The sequence below is a fragment of the Acromyrmex echinatior genome, chromosome 3 (assembly GCF_024713525.1).
Source record: "Acromyrmex echinatior isolate Ae372 chromosome 3, ASM2471352v2, whole genome shotgun sequence".
Lineage (NCBI taxonomy): Eukaryota > Metazoa > Arthropoda > Insecta > Hymenoptera > Formicidae > Acromyrmex > Acromyrmex echinatior.
In genome coordinates this window covers 6674808-6693062 of record NC_141854.1, presented here as the reverse complement: position 1 = coordinate 6693062, position 18255 = coordinate 6674808, and the positions used below count along the sequence as shown (strand labels likewise).

General features: G+C 32.7%; 1 protein-coding gene across 15 annotated transcripts in view; it reads left to right on the top strand.

Annotated features, from left to right (window-relative positions):
* RhoGEF3 (Rho guanine nucleotide exchange factor 3) overlaps positions 1–18255 on the top strand; it is a 253411-nt gene that overhangs the window by 96326 nt on the left and 138830 nt on the right. For 5 of the 15 annotated variants that reach the window (XM_087404372.1, XM_087404373.1, XM_087404375.1 and 2 more), the window contains exons 1-2: positions 5490–6191; positions 11867–12334. The exons of 1 other annotated variant lie outside the window; for it this stretch is intronic. The gene's annotated coding sequence lies outside the window, so the exon portion shown is untranslated. Of the gene's footprint in view, positions 1–5489; positions 6192–10069; positions 10103–11866; positions 12335–18255 lie in introns of those variants that run through there. 9 more of the 15 variants (XM_087404368.1, XM_087404366.1, XM_087404367.1 and 6 more) reach the window with 9 other exon arrangements.

Here is an 18255-nt window from a genome sequence, read left to right as displayed (position 1 = left end):
CAGCGGATCTCGCATAGGTAATGGGTGGCCGACGACGACCGCGAAGCGTAATTCTCGTTGGTCAAAACTCCGTAACTTAGTTAGGACTCAGGATATTCTCGCGAAAATCCACCGGTGATATGCGCGACATTGCGAATACAGCATTAGCGAGTATAATAGTAGTACGTTGCAGGTATTAAGGAAGCTCTGAACGTTCGTTCGTTTATCCGTATGATAAAGCTTCCACAGCTTCATTACAATTGCCAGTAAATAACACTATCCAAAACCATTACTCAACACAAGTGTGGATAACCATTCGTTATGTATTTTTGCCTGCTGTACCCAAATCCGTTGACCAAAATTGACTAAAATTGTAATAAAGATTAATCGTCGATGTAATGTCTTTCATATTGCTAATATTTATTTTCCACTTAATGCTAGTATTAAAATGGAATGAAATGCCTTTTCCATGTATTACATGGAAAAAAAGTTGTATTAAATTTTTACATTTCGAAAACGAAAAAATCATATCAAAACGAAATGAAATGCATTTTAAAGCTAAAAATTGATATTTTCGCGGATTAACGAAATTTAGAAAAAATTTGCTGGCGAAGCTACATCTCAAAGAACCCTCAATTATCAGATTTTATCTGTTTGATACCATGCTTTCTCAAAATTATGACGTAATAGCCAAATTTGGCCAACAGATTTCGTGTTACAAAAAAAGATCAAATTTCGGATAGTACAATTATTATCACATTAAAAATTAATTTTTAAAATAATTAACAAATATTAATAAAATAATTTAAAATTAATTAATGACAATTTGAGCAATCTTTGAAAATCTTATAAGTTAAAAAATTATAAACAGTAAAACATAAAAGGCAAATACACATTTCGATATTATAAATTTGCGATAAGATGTGGAAAATATGCGTTTGAGTTTACGAGCACTAATAAACTATGTTATGCAAATAAAACTATTTCACAATAGCAACAATCCGTTTAGCAATAATCCATTTATTGTAACTCAATTTACTGTAACTCCACGTTTATTGAAAAATTACATCACACTGTTTAGTTCACACGAATTTTGTCGAAGGACGACAGAATGCTGACAGAAATCGCGAAAGGATATATAGTCTATCATTTCCATCGATTTTTGGCACACTCCTCTGCACTTTAACATACTTTATCATACATTCATGCTTATTCATTTTTTATCTTACTTTTTACTTTAAAAGTCGTCACTATTTCATTTTCTACGTCAGAAAGTCTGTTAATTAAATTACACTTTAACGCAAGGAAAGAAGTAGGACATGGTTAATAGAAGAAAAGAAGTAATCTTAAATAAAAAGGTCAGTGCTGAATTCGAATGCGAAAGTCGTCCTCGTTTTCTATTCTTGATACAATCAGCAGAAAAACGCACTTTCATGTGTATACATTTTTTTACCGATTCTTTTGTATCTTTCATTAATGACCGTCTTGCAACCGTTTTCGGTCGCATTGCCTCGACAAGAGATTTTCATGAGATTTACAGCTTCCTGAATTTATCTCCATTCTCCAAATATCCCAGAAAACGTCTCTTTTATCGTTTCATTCAGAAGGACTTCCCACATGTGATACTTGAAGCGCGCTCACTTGAATCTTCCCTTGTGAACGATCGTATATGTCGCTATAATTCGTGTCTTAAAATGATGATTCAAAAAAGGGTCGCTTACTGCCTTTTTTGAATATTCATTAATGAACAGGCTCCTCTCTGTTTTCTTCAAAACAATCTTTGTTAATGACATAACGTTATTACCACATCTCTTATTACTGCATTAATATTTTATAACTAAAATGTGAGAAATTGTAAAATATCAACGTCTCTTTACCACGTTCTTCTAAATAATTGCTAAAATAAGATATTTAATCTTTTTTTTATATATTTTTTCAGAAATATAATTTTTTGAACATTTTGAACTAACAATGCAACACAAGGAAGTATCTTTCGATTTTGATAAGTTTATAATATAATATATTGTAGCCTCTAGATAAAAATAATAAGGGCTACGTATTTTTGTTATACGTCTTTTATTTATTTAGAGAGGTAAAACACTTAATTTATTAGTTTCTTTTAAACAAATATCGTCGAAACTACATATAAACTATATATAAATAATAGAAGAAAATTGTTCATTTCTCGTAAAAGAATGATTTCAAGAGTACTTTATACCAATTGTTTAATAAAAAATTTTTTATTTATAAAAAACAAAAAAATTAAAATATATTTATTTAAATTATTATATAAAGTACTTTTAATCCATTTAACTTTAATATAAAAAAATTTATTTCTATTTTTTATAGTTACGATTTTTGTATAACAGTATATTTGCTTTGAAAAAGAATCGACTTTTTTAAGGGGTTTTTTACTTTTTAAAAGCACGCATGGACAAGTATAAAGAAATATATGTCATTTATTTTGATCTAGACTACACTATATTAAAAGCTCATCAAAATTGGAGAGGGGAGCACTTCTCTATGTCCAATGTGCATAAATTTTGTTAAAATGCCTTGATCATTTTGATATTGTCAAAATTGATCCGAATGATCTATGCGTGTTATTATTTAATAAAAATGCTGAAAACGTACTACGCAAGAATTAATAAATTCGCTGAATTACAACTGAACGCACAATAATACGTAACATATAAGATATGTTGCGTATTATTGTTATGCGTTTAGTTGTAATTCAGCGAATTTATCATGCTGTCCTACATTCCGTATCGAAACGTCTCTGGATGTGACTGTGATGTATATCCATATCGAGATCAAATTTCACCGCGCCCGAGATATTTCCCTGCGACGTTAATGAGATCCTTTGTCATTCTTATTGTCATCCCATGCGTGAGGTCGACGTGTATTATACATACACATATATATATATATATACATATATATATTCTGTCTGCGTACACTTTACGTCATGTGGGCATTCGATACACCTGTCCGACATCTTTTTTATCGCAATTTCAAAGATCACTTATCTCCAACAGATAAAACGCTAGCGTAAGCTAACTTCCCTTTATTGTTCGACCACAGATCGAGTGCCACTACTGGCCGTAAGTAGACTCATCCGTTCATGATCAGCCACGACCGGGAGTAAGAAAATACTGCGCGTTTGTTTGTGGCTTTATTCACTCGTTTTTTTTGTTATTATTACCCATGGTCAATTTGATTTTAGTTCTATTTTTCTTTCTTTTCTTTTTCGCTTCTTTTCTCTTTTTCTACGCAAATTCTAATTTGATTGAAAATTATAACTTTGTTGTAACACATGAATGATAATAGCGTAAATAGGGTAAAAATAATTTTAAAATCTAATCCTGAAATAAAACAGACCTTTTTGTCTTTATATGTATAATATAGATAATATAAACAGATCATTTACGATTAATAACAATAGTGACGATAAAAATATTGATTACGAAACAATTTTGCGTCTTTTAAAAGACTTTATAGAAACGAATATGTAAACGGATATATTGAATTTTGCAGGAATTAAAAATGATTAATAATGAGCAGACAGGTGATTAAATAAACATGTTAAACTCTGTTGAAAATAAACGCAATTAATTGGAAGATGAATGGTATCATTAGAACATGTAATATTGCTGCATCTTCCACGCCACTTACCTTCTACCACCGCGAGTCATAATTAAAACTAACACATGGTGCCTCCGGTAACATGATGATGTCTGACTTTTCCTGCTTGATACGTCGAGCAAGCAGATTCGATAATCGGCGAAGTTTTGATCCACCCTCGAGGCTTTATTGCCTTCTCTTGCGGCCGACTATGTTTGTAATTAGAATCGTTCGAAACTACCCGAAACTGTCCAATGGCACGGCGGATGTTATCCAGACACATAGCGGCCACACAATGGATATTTAATCTCGGCCTTCCATCTCGTGCAACCGGATTGAAATGATCGATCGCGTCGCTTTCCAACGAGCGAGTTCAATCTGCAGTAACCTTTTAGACTCTGCGCGAGTTTTTCGCTATGCGCATCTTAATTCGATAAAAAAATGTAACGTACTATTGTAATGAAATATCTCTGAAAGTTTCCTCGGCATGATGTATTGCTTCGTTTAATAAAATTGTCGTTCTCTCTCTCTCTCTCTCTCTCTCTCTCTCTCTCTCTCTCTCTCTCCTCCCTTTCTGTCTTTCTCATAATATTGTTAGAACTTTCAGCGTGCTGAGAATAATACTAGTCGATATCGAATACGTCACGCTAACGCTTCTCTTCCGCGATAAGCTCATTACCAAATTCATTCTAATAAGGAAGAATTTATAAAAAAATGCAAACATTTTACTAGTAATATATAATTATTACATGTTGTGTAAATTACGGTTCATTAAAGTATATCGTGACTTTAAGATATAAATTTATTACAAGCGACACGCCAGTTAATCGCGGTTAATCGCGTTACTTATGTCTTACATGGAAGATCTGAGGAATAAATTAGTATTACATATTTGTATAAATGTAATTATATTCAATTAATTAATGAGTTAATTGAATAAAGTAATGTGTGCTCGTGTCGCCGTGAATAATTAATAATACTAATGTATTGTTAAGCACTAACATGCAAGCGAAGAATCGACATAAAGTTAATATAAGCGACGTAGCAATTGAGAGGAACAATTTGATATACGTAACCATATTATATATTACTAATTAATATGAATAATTTTAATTTCTTGAGATGAAACACGCGTTACGCCTTGAGATAAAGCTGTTGGAAAAAAATTATTATGAAAAATTCAATAAACATGGAGATCGTTCAATGAAATATCTCGCATATCTTATCGTAATTATTAATCACTTCTCTAGAGCAAGGAGACTGGAAGAAGGACCTGTATCATCAGACGCAAAAGAACCGAGATATAAGAGTCAAAAGCCAGACTCTTGCAGGATAAAAGACCGATGAAATTGAATGCGACTAAAGCCACCAACGAACGGTATAAATTTACATCCCCGGGATCCAATCTAAAATTATATATTCTCACGATCTTTTACTGCTTCTCATTATTGCTTAAACGCATAAAAATAATTGCATAAAAATAATTGACATTAGTTTTGGCTTTTCCTTTTTCCTTTTCAAGGAAAGTATGAAATATTTACTCCTATAACTACAGTGAAAAACATCTTTCCAAGCAACCGCAATTAAATCAACCGCAGTCTCTGCCTCTCAGTTCGTAGCTTCATTATCATAATTATCTTGTCTCGATCGAAGATGTCGCGAAGAAATCTTTTCGCAAGACGTCGATTCAATAGAAGCTGTGTGGTAAAGGAGGCAAAACAAAGATCGACCCGACAGTGTCGCAGGACAGGCAAGCCAGCGACAGGACTAGCTAGAGCAGAGACGTGCACCGGCGTGTTCCGGTCGCGGAGGCTGCGCGGAAAAATCGATAGTCGACGCTCACCGGCAGCAGCAGCGGCGGCGGCGGCGGCGGCGGCGGCGGCGGCAGCGGCGGCGGCGGCGTCGCCGTCGTCGTCGCCGCCGCCGATGTCGAGCGGCGCGATGGAGTCTGCTCGATGGCGCAGTCAACGTCGGGACCGGCACCCCAAAAGACCATCCCATGCGGTTAACTTACGTTCGTCAATCCACCCCTTTTCTGACTGGCCCCCCTCAAGAGATGTCGCATCCTCGGCGTAAATAGTGCCGATCGACCGCACGAGCGTCTCCGCGAGGCGTTTTAAACTCGCGTGTACGGATGACGGAAGGTGGATTTCCGAGAAAAATTTACAGAGAAAGTGCGTACAGTGCGAGTGTGCATCTGTGCATGCGTGCGTACGTGCTTCGCCGGCACGTTGACACTTCCTTTGTCCCGCTGCAATCCTGGCGCGACAAAACCCGCGAGGAAAGGTGACGAGCCGCTCCATGATTGTTAGCCGGGTCGACAACCTCCCGAAGACGCTTCTTCAGCGATGCCGCAGCGTGCATCGCAATTATTGACTCCGGGACGACGCCGATCAGCTTCCCCGGTGGACCCAAAGCGGTTCCGTTGCGAGTAACGTACACCGTAAGGTGAAGAGATACGAGTTGCTTACTGAGGGTCAAAGCGAGTGCGTATGTGCTTTCGCGAGGATACTCGCTTACATTTGTGAATTTAGTGCTTCCTTTTATTCGCGCATTCTCTATTCGAGCACCCTTCAACCTTGATATTGGTGAGAAAATACGCGAAGCAGGCGAAATTGCATGGATTGTATTTAAGAATTTTCAAAGAGGAATTTACTTTTTCTCTTTAAAATTCCGGGAATTTTTATGTGTAACATCTCTCACGAACGAAACGAAGCGCGTGCCTACATCACATCAAAATAAATTCATGATTTCTGAATCCGACTCCTGAAATTCTCTGTCCAGCATACGGCGACGGGACGTTCCGTTTTTGACGATAAAACTTCGAGACGATCGCACGTGGTCATTATTACTGAGTCTCTGTTTAAGTTTTTATATGTCGGAGTTCCCTTTGCCGGGTTGCAAGCTGCGGATCTCCGATACGACCCTGCGATACGCGCCTTTTCGAGGACATTGACCTCCGCTTCCGCATCTGTCTGGCTAGTTTATCTGTTTTCCCTGGCACTCAAACGTCCTCGAACCATCGAATTTCGATAAAGCGCATACTACAGATGCAAATGCGCAAAATATTTTTCACGGAACATTCCAAAGGCAAATTTCACGAGGTATCTCGATATCAAGCTCCTTCTTGTCGATTCGCGTTTCTCTTGGATGTACATTTATTGCCTGACATTTACTACTGCTATTATTGTTTTGAATTTCTATATAGAAATAAAATTTTCGAATGTTATGATGCTCAGTAAATGTACCATTAAGTACTGATCATGAAATTAGTTGAGTATTAAATTTGCGAGATGTACAATGCGAGCAATCTAACGATATAAATCCATCGTGATTAGTAGTTGCAGCTTCTTCCAGTCGATATATCTCTGCTAGTTGTTAATCGTTGCTCGAACGATACCATTAGTATCGCAATTTCCAAATTACTACCGTAATTTCTCCATTAAGTTGACCCACTAGTGCAAATTTTGCGTCGGTGTCTGATTTATGTCCTTTCCACCTTTTACACAAACTAATTATCTCATGCAGAATTTGTCATTTGTACAATTTATATTTGGAACATGTAGAAATAAAAAATTGAAACTTAATCACGTGACCTCACCCACGTAGCGCGCAGCTGAGGGTGCATGATTAAGTTTCAATGTTTTCCATTTGTATGTTTAATTATGTTTGTCGAATCATGCAGAGACTAAAATAACAATGATTTAATATTTATAATTGAGATGCAGAATACGCGTGAAATTAAAAGCAAGTATTTAATTTTAACATGTATGCAAAATTATAAAAGAGCGGTTAATAATAACTTGAGACAATTTTGAAAAATAATTTCCCATTATGATTTAGATCGACGTCAGTTTTTCGCAAAAAAATTAAAAATATCTGTTGTAAATCAAAGCATGATCGTCATCGCGACACATTACGTCGCAATTTGACACATCGTGCTGTAAGAGGTAGCTTCTATTTTCTACTTTTTCTCAGTTTTCTCTTTTTCACATCTCTTTTCTCTTTTGAGAATGGAAGCTACAAAGTCTTGAAGTTACTTCAGCCAACTGCGCACTCATCCATATAAGGAGCGAGGTTAAAGACATTACGAGCTCCGAAAGGCGCATAATTATTGCACGGCCATCGTTATAATTTCGCTAATATTATTTCTCTCGTGTGTGACCCATATACACGTACAAATATTAATTTCGCTTCTCATCTTGTCCGCTTATTTAGCGATTAAATAAAGATCTAAGTCCACGAAATATAACAATGTACTTAATACTGGATTAGATGTGTAACAGTGGATCAATTAGTAAAAAAAGTAAAAGCATTACGTTTTTTTTATTTAATAAAAATGTAATTTTTTAAACACAATTTTTGTCATTTAATTAATAAAAAAAAATTATTAGATTATTATAATTATATATATAATAAATTAGAAGAAATAAAACTTACATAATATTTACGAAATACAATTTTATATTTACTCATGTCACGAAATAATGAACGAGAGATCCTACCAATAGTACATTCTTCGCACTTGAATGTAAAGTTTGTGAAGCGTTTATCATTTTATTTTTATCGACTTGAAATAATAACACGTGACGTTTATCAGGATAATCCCAGGTGCATTAAATTTTTTTTCTAACGTGCGTCCGTTACTTTTTGGATCATAAATTCTCGAAGGTCTTTGGAGAGTCGTCGCGTTAATCGCATCGGTAATTTATTCTTAAGTATCCGTTTGATTCAATGGATAAAGGTGTCCAAATCAAATTAATTAGCTTTCATTTTAAACGTTTAATTTATGCCAACAAATACAAGGTACTTGATCAAAGTGAATTTCAAACTGTACATATTGCTGATCGCTTTTTCATCTTATACACACAACAATGGTATGACGCGTATAATTAAATGATAAATTGAAAATTTCGCGAAATTCACGAAACCGTTTTGAAAGGAGTGTATTCCGGCGGATTGTCGCTTCCGGTCACGTAACAGTGATAAATTTCATTACTCCCGAATTCGAAGTGCGTCCTTTCCTGCGGAAACCATCTCAACGATTGATCCGGACTGTTTTGTGGCAATTTCATCCATTCGATACGAAAATAAAAATTGTTTCACATTTTTCGAAGTGAGATGAGAAAGCGGAAGCGTTGCGAGAAAGTTTGTCATTATTGCATCGCGTAATTTTTCCTCGCAACGCGAAATGTCGATCACATGCGAGGATTGTACAGCAGTATCATGGAATTCTATTCGCGTCGCTTTGTTCCGAAGGTTCTTTCTTCGAACTCTCGCTTCCCGAGAAAGCTTGTTGAAAGAAGGATCGTCAGATTGAGGGTATACAAATTTTATAAATAGTCGTAAAAGAAATAAAAACATTTTTTTTACAAGACATTATACGTATCTCGGGTAAAATGGGATCGAAGGGATTTACGACGAAAGGTCGTATGTTTTTTTTTTCATTTTTCTCTTTTTTAAGATATAAAAAAATGGCCCTGTAATGCAGGACAGGTAATTTTTCTTAGGGTGCGGAGTCACTCGAGACCTTTACTCGTTGTAGGTCGATATTTCGTTATCGGAAAGCAGTAGCCACCTTGATGAAACGATGGCTATCGGGATAAATTACAAAATGGCAGGACGGAAAATGTTAAGACGTTCACGATCTTTCCCAACGACATTATTGCATTTACTACTAATTCTAAATTTATGAAATTCGTTTCACATGCAGAAGATCCATTGTATCATACAAATATTTACTCTAATTTAACTTAATTTCATTTAAATTACACTCTAAACCGGTAGCAATGAAAATTTTACTGTTAACAAAAGTAAGTAACAAAGTGTTTTAAATAAGGATTTTCACTGCTTTGAAGTTAATCTGTCTACTCTTACATAAAAGAGTGAACTATTTCATTCGATTAATCGAAGTGGTTTAAGCATTAAGTTGATAATGCATTGAATGTTATTGCAAAGAGGGAATTTAGCGACATAGCGTACTATTTGTCATATGTTTATCGTTTGATTATTACGAGCGAGATACATCTTGAGACACATATAACATAAACACATAAGAGACAGAATAAAATAATTAAAAATAAAATAATAATTATTAACAATAATTAATAGGTTAATAAATTGATAGCATGCTCTGTTCAAAATCTGTCTCCGTAGGCTTTGTTATCTAAATTTGGAATGACATTATTCTGTCATTATTCTAATTTCCAAATTCACTCCTTTTTAGAGTAAATTTTTTACTTTAATCATTAAATGGATTTCCATTCCCATCTTGCAGTAATATTCACTGGCAATAACATTAGCGCAATTTTCACTAATGTCTGTATTGAAATTTCAATTTAATCCAGTGAAATTTTATTGCTACAGATTTAGAGTGTAATTTATTGCGCACGAACAAGATTTGAATATGATTAATAATCTTATATGAATAACTTTTTTATGAAAAAATACATATATGATGCCGAAGGAATTCTAGTCTATCAAGTACTTAAAGCACTTCGTAAGTATTTTTTAATTAAATAAAAATATTAACATTTTATATATATATATATATATATATATAATGTTATATAAAATAATAACATTTTTGAATAATAATGAAATTTTCTGAACAATTTTACGAAAATCACCTTTAGAATTGTTAATTAAAATAAAATTGTAATTGCATATGAGCGTACGCGCCCTACTAAATAATTATATATTCCAACAGATTCGCTTCTAATACGGAATTAATTACAACTCGGCTATTCGCAATTAAATATATCGCGGAACGATTCAGTTAAGCCGGTCAAGGAAAGTTATGCAACAAGGATGATGAGATGAGGGAGAAAAAATGAATTTAGGGTTTGTAGACGATGAAATGAGGAAGAAAAAATGGATTTAGGATTTGTGTGAGAACAAAGTTAAATCTGTGCCGTCTAAGTCTCTCGCGATATCTTGTTAAAACAACCAACGTGTCTCAATGGACCAATAAAGACCACCTTTTTATCTTTCGCGATAAAGAGAAGACCTACGCCCATGTGTGATTCTTGATTTCATCATAGATAAAAACGCGAAAGGTCGGATTTCCCTGTAGAAAGTGAAGTTGTTAAGTTAAAAGAATAAAATGTTGAAAAAGTTTGAGAAATTGTATGGATTAAGGGTAGACACGAGGGTTGAAAAGTAGAATTGACTTTAGGGTGCAATTGTGTTGTAAATGTGTATGAAATATTTAATCTAATATGAATTTAAAATTTATATTTTATATACTACATATTAAAAAAATATTAATTTATCGCGAAAATATAAAACATTTAAGAAAACTAATGCGTCTTTTACAGTTGACACAAAATTTCTATTTGTAGGCATCTGAAACAAATGATGTTATTTTAATCTTAAATGATGATCGTTTGATCATAGCTTTTGTAAAAAATAATAATTTTTAACAAAATAGTGGCAATTTAAAGTTAAAAGTTTAAAAAGTTTTTTTTAAGATTTTAGTGAAAAACCTTTAACTTCAGATGACCATCATTCGATCAAACGATAGCGACATTATTTAAGATTCTAGAGACACGACTGTAATCTCTAATTAGTGTCTCAACACTAATTAAAATGACACTAAAATCATTTGTTTCGGATGCCTACAAGTGAAGATTTTATGTCAACCGTGAACGAACTGCCTCGTTTTATATCTTCGCGATAAATTAATATTTTTTAATTATTTTTTTTAATATACAGTATAAAATGTAAACTTTAAATTCGTATTAGATTAAAAATTTCATATAATTTATTAACAACACAATTACACTCTAAAGTTAACTGTATTTTTCGTTATAGAAAATATAGAAAATATCGAGGAATGTGTAACACTAATATATTTCAATAAATCTTCTTTTATTGTATCATAACGCAATGTGAAAAATAAAAAAGGTGTATATTATTAACAATAATATATCCCTTGATATAAGCTATGATTGATAATTACGTATAACTATATTGAAAATTTGATGCAATAAGAATAAATTCTAAAGAATCAAAATATAATAGTTTTAATACTTTTACAAGCTCCAACATTGCATCATAGTACCGTCTACAATTATACATTAAATTGGTGATGCATTAGAATATGATAATGAAGAATTTAAAAGTTACAAAAAATCTTTCATCTCTCTCACGATCGTTTTATATATACAAATATTACTTGATACATGAATTCTAGGAATTAACGTTCCTCGGGAAAAAAGGAATGATCTCGAAGATGTGCAATGAATACTTTTATTTTCAGAAATGGACAAGCGTGCATTTGATGAAAAAGGAAATTATGAACAAATGTTATTTAAAAATGTTTCAATAAAATAACGGACAGGATTGTTGTCAAATAAACATTCTATTCGTGCTGTTTCTGCAGTGGGAAGTAACGCTTTATATTTTCCTCGTAAAGCGGCGATTAGTTAGTGAAGAAAAAGAAAAATATATAGAAGAGTAAGTGGTGTCACGTTAAAAATGCCCTCGAACGGCGAATTCGCAAAATGAAGTGTCCTGCAAACTGCACTGAGAAGATACGCGAATTATTATTTCGAGAGTGATCGCACGGAGAATCACGCCTGATGGAAGCTTTAACACGTTACGCGCAGTTGGCGGAATTGCGGAAAGAACATCAATTTCTTCTATTGCGGACCCGATACGCTTCCGGAGCATGGACGAGGTTGAATTCCGGAAACGACAGGTGTGGGAGGAACACCGGAATCGCCAGGTAAGAAACTGACGATCAATAGTCTCACAAACGTGCGCTTCAGTCCTTTGTTCTGTTTCGTGTAACCATTCGATTCGGATCTCAATCAGAGAGGAAAATCTCTCTGGAGTGCCTTTGATCGATAAATGTGTACTCTGTATGTGTATGTGTGTGTGTGTGTGTGTGTGTGTGTGTGTGTGTGTGTGTGTGTGAACGTGCGCGCTCACGAGAGAGAGAGAGAGAGAGAGAGAGAGAGAGAGAGAGAGAAGGATGCGCATTAAATTGACCACCGAGAGGAAAAGGGATCTCCCTTGTTAATTCCATCATTATTAATTTTATACGAATATGCATTTAATTAATATTTAACTAATGTTTAATGAATATTGAGAAATAATTGTAACTCCAGCAACGCAAAGATAATATGCATTTTACATAATATAACGTCGTCACTATTTTGCTGCAACGTTTAACTTTGGAACTCGCAAAAGATATAAAGATAAAAGAGACACAAGTCGACAATTTGTAACTACATTCGTATTTATTCGCAGAAAGTCGCAGTCGTCCAAATGAGAAAAAACCAGATTAAAGAAATTAAACTGACTGCTTTTTATCAAGAACATTTTTTTTCTTCTCGATCGTGCTGTAAGCACGCTTCATCTTTCGTTTCTCATTGAGCTTTTTTCTCGGGCGGGCGTTTGAGATACGCAGAGAACTGTCGAATGTCCGAAGAGGAAGTTCGACCCCGTTGCATATTTTTTCTGTAATGTCTTGTACGATGTTTTTTTTAACCCTCGTCACGTAGGCATCCGGAAGAGAAATCTTGTTTTCCTTCGTTCCCATCTTGCAGAAAACTTTGCTCCTTCTCTTCGTTTCCTTTATTCTTCGTCTCCGATCTCACGAGGACAACGACCTGACGACAGTTGCATTAAACAAGCGAGTTATTTCCATCTCTAGGAGAGACAATTCGTTACGAAAGCAACGTCGCGTTAAGGAAAATTTCATTACGTCCAATGGATCGAAGTTTCGAATTTTTTATAGCACGAGCAAACATTGCACACACATACACATGTACACACACGAGTAAGATTCCCCCCCCCCCCCCTGGTTAGAGTATCGATTTCCGTAATGCGAGTTATATCCATCGAAATTGTCGGTTTGCATTATTTGACATTGTTACAACATACATTCTCCTCGCTCTGTGTTCCATATGTCATTCTTTTCTTAGCTTTTTTTTTTTAACTTCTGAAAATCTGTAGTATTTTTTTCGGAATCTCGATAAGAAGATAGCACTTTTTGAGAATTTGATTATCGTCCTCGGTACGATAAGAGGAGCAAGTCCTTTTTATCGCATCTTCAATTTCCAGCGTTCTACTTTGGCCAGTCGTTCCTGCAAACAAATTTGTTCGATCTAAATGAATCGAGATGCAAAATAAATATCTTGAATTTGGCATTCTAGTTTTATGTATCTTACCAAAAATATTGAAGATACTTAAAAATCATTACCATCTTCCAAATAAGAAATCAATACTTAATCCATTTCCAAAGTATTAGTGAGGATAATGACAAATAAGATTAAAGCTCCGTTTCTATCGTCTGTTCTATTATTTTTCCCACTCAAAACGAATCGAAGAGAAATACTTATGCGAATTCAACATTGCTTTCTCTTTCTAGCGGAGCACAGATACTAATTAAGACAGAGAATGTGCAATTCATATTTATTTTATTATAATATCAATTGATTTTTTATTTATGAGAAACAAATATATCAAATATGTAACTTTGTATAATAATTAATGTATAATAAATAATTATTATGCGTATATAATTTATTATATAATAATTTAATTGATATGTGTGTTATTATATACGTATATATATAGTATGATAATCTAATCCTCTATCAATATTTACGTAATGAAAAATATAACAGAGTTCATTTGGAAAATTAATCCTTCAGTGTCATATATTATATGTTTTATCACATTGTATTCAACACATTGCACAAAACGATTTTGCTGCAGTATCTAAAAATTTAGATAAATACAGATCTGAAAATAATTTTATTGAACTATCAAAAAAATTAGAAATTTATATAAGCAAAGCAGTAAAAAATTTTGTCATTTTAATAATCAATTTCAGCGATCTATGTAATTATTATAATTATTTTGATACTTTAAAAATATTTTTTGGTGGGTATTGTGTAAAAATATTGCATAAAAATGAACACAAATGAGAAAATAAATCGAACAATTTGAAAACATCAAGAAGTTTAAAATACATATTTATTGTCATTGATTAAAATGGTGAATTAATAAAATAATATATGATGTACATCATATTATTTTATTGATTTAGCATTTCAATCGATGACATGAAAACATCAAAAAGTTAGAAATACATATATTTATTGCTATGTCATTGCGCGATTAAAATGATGAATTAATAAAATAATATGATATACATCATATGAGACGAAGGGTTTAGTTGTCACAGTGAACGTTCGGTTACGCGGCACACTAGAAATCGTATTTACAATGATCAGTTTTATAAATATTTATCAACGCCATTCTTTTATTGGCACATCAAATTGTAGCATGAGATTCAATTTCTCGAATTTTGGATATTCCGTTCGTATTTAACGACTCACGTTGCGGCTATAACACGTCATTAATGAGGGAGCTTGTTTGATCATCACGCGCGCCAGTAAATGTTTTCACCTTGATACTCCTAATCAGGCTAATAGTGTTTCATCGGTGGTGACGTTCTACGTAGAGAACCAGCCTCCACCTAGAAACGCATCGGCCGCGGCATTTGTGCGCAGTTGATGCGAAGCGGTCGGGATGGTAGCCAATCTCATTACAGTTATCAATTGTTTTCAACTCGCATTGAGCTGCGGCAAACATGCATACCGCACTTTGTCCGTCAATCCCTCTATTTCCCGCGAGAATGAAAAGAGTGAGGTTGCGGTAGTTGGAAATTTACACTATTCCGATATAAAAGCGCGTTTCTCTAGTTCCAAACTTTTTTTCTGTCCCCCTCACGAACAAATCAATGACTGTTTGTGAAAAATGTACGCGATACGCATATTTCGTGTAGTTGAAAGACTATTGCTGATATATTAAGCATTCAGTTATATTTTTGACATACACGTTTACATTGCGTATACACACACACACACACACACACACACACACATTATATATACATATATGTGTGTTTATGTATAAAATGTATACACTACCGTTCATAAATTTGAGAGCTTGCAATTTTCTCGCATCTGAAAAGTTAAGTATCTTGATGAAAAAGAATCGCAGAGAAGTTTTAAAAAATGCATTTAAAAAAAGAGCAAAGGTTATCTGTTTTTTAATTTTTTTCTATGATATTTTGTTTGTAAATTGTATAAAATTAAAAATTGGTACCTTTTTCAATATTTTACTTTATAGATTATGATGAAATATTATTGGTTAAAAATTAATGAAATTTTTAAGTGAGTTCTCTAAATTTTAAAATAGATTTGTAAAAAAATTGGTGTGATAATTTTTCGCAATGATATCGAAGAATGAATCTAAAAGATGATAATTAAAATGATTTTTTCCAATTTTTTACTTCCGGAATGGTAAGTACAATAAAAGCGGTATGTTTCTTTGGACTGTAGAATTCGATTCTGAACTTTAAAAAATTTATTAGGAAAATATATTAAAACAGACATAAATGGAGTTATTAAATTGGAGTTATTACATTTAGTATTATAAATTATTATTGTTAAGCTTCCGACATGTTCATTTTCGTTTACTTGCAAGTAAAATGATAATGCCTTTATTTTTAATAATTCATATTCTGACATGAAAGTAAACAAATTATTAACATCTAAAAACAGAGACCTTATCAAAATGAGAATTATTGTAAATTTTTACTATGATAGCCAAGAGCGTTGTTTATTATATTTATTATGTTTAATTTTAAGATTTTCTTTCCATTCATATATATATACTCTATAAAGAATGAACAACACGCTCTCATGCCATAAAATAATTTCCATTGAAATGCTTTATTTTTATATACTAATATTTTTCTTTTATTAAGCAGAATGTATGTATTATTAAAGATGAATTACTAGAGATGTTTTGTATGCTGATTTTAGTATTTTTCCAACAAATTAAAATTTTTCGAAAATTGAAATCAAATTAAGCAATTAAAAAAAATACAAGAAAGACATATTGCTTTTACTTATCATTCCGGATGTAAAGAATAACTCATTTTAGTCATCTCATTCTTTATGTTCTCTTTAAGTCCAATTTTTTGAGAAAAGCAAAAATCATTTTGAAGCATGAATTATTGAAGTTAATCTTATCATTTTTTCTTAATTAGCGTTATAGCATTAAGCTATAATGTTATAAATACTAATAAATTTATGTATTAAATTTATGTATTAAATTATACATATTATATTCGAAGTGATATTCCAAGCGATTAATAATATAATAACTATTTACATTGATCTCTATGTGTATCCGGTAGCGCGTTTATCTACGGACTTTTGGGGCTGAAGTCCCAGGGCGCCAAAGTGCCCAGGGACGCCATAATTTTAAAAGAAAATGATATTAAATAATTTAAACAAGCACGTCTGTAGTGTGAGTTTGTAAATCATTCAAATGATAGATAGCAATTGTCATTAACTCTTACAATACAAGGTACAATGTGATGCTTCATCTATTCAAACATGGATCACTAGAATCCGTCCATTTTTTTCACATGTTCAAAATGATTCAATAAATCTTTAAAAATTTATCAACATAGTTTCAACTTTCTAAAATAAATATCAAAACTTCATTTTGGAAAATAATAAAATGTAATATATTAATTTATAATTACCAAAAAACTCAAAGAAACTTGCACGAACAGGAATTGCTCGGTCACTATAATGACTCGACCTTATACTAAGGGCTAACAGTATATACAATATACTTAAGTATATAAGGTTACCACCGTCTAAACAAGATATGATTAATGATATGATTAACGTGATATTTATCACTGACAAGGTACTATTAATAGTATCTTGTAGGTATACTTGTGAGTTTAGCCGATGTCATGCAAAAAGAGTTGTATTTATTAAAGTCGGGAAAGGCTAGAGTGGAATATTTGAAAATCACGTCAAACTCCCTGGATGTAAATTTTATAAACACAGCCCTGTATGGATCAGAATAATATTCGAATTTGTAGTTTCAGCGTCCACCAAAAGAAACTCACGATATGATGTTGCGTCGGAAACGCGACGTGATATTTTAAGTGTATTTATTGTTAAAATAAGTAGAGAAACTGTTCTCTCAATTAAATTTTATTTAGACGACGATATACTTGGTAAGTAACGTTACAATAATATATTGAATCAAAGTATGTGCGTTATAAGTTACTAACGAAAATTGATTGCGAGAAACTCAACTCGAGATGAATCCTCACTTATTAAGAAGGGTAAAACTTTGTTAAAATAATAATAGAGAATAATGATTTTAATAAAAATAGTGATTGATGTAATTTTTCGAGAGAAGAAATCTAGAATTACTAGAAAAAAATAAAAACAGGGTAAGGGACTGCATATACGTAGAGGAGATTTATTTAAGTAAGTGTAAGTTCTTTTACTATTCTGTCAGTAAAAATTTCAGGAAAAAGTTCATAAATCCTTTTTTTTTAATACATAAAACAACACAGAGATTGCAAGATAAAAAGTTTAGCTGGATATTAATATGAAGTATTGATTAAAGTTAAAAAGAAACTGTTTTTAAAATGAAAAGAATTATTAATACTTAAAGTATCGATATTTCTCAAAAGGACCAAGCGATCATTTTTTATCGCAAATAAAAATACTAGATATTTCATTAAAATTTTATTTTATATATATATATATATATATATATATATATATATATATATATTTATTTATT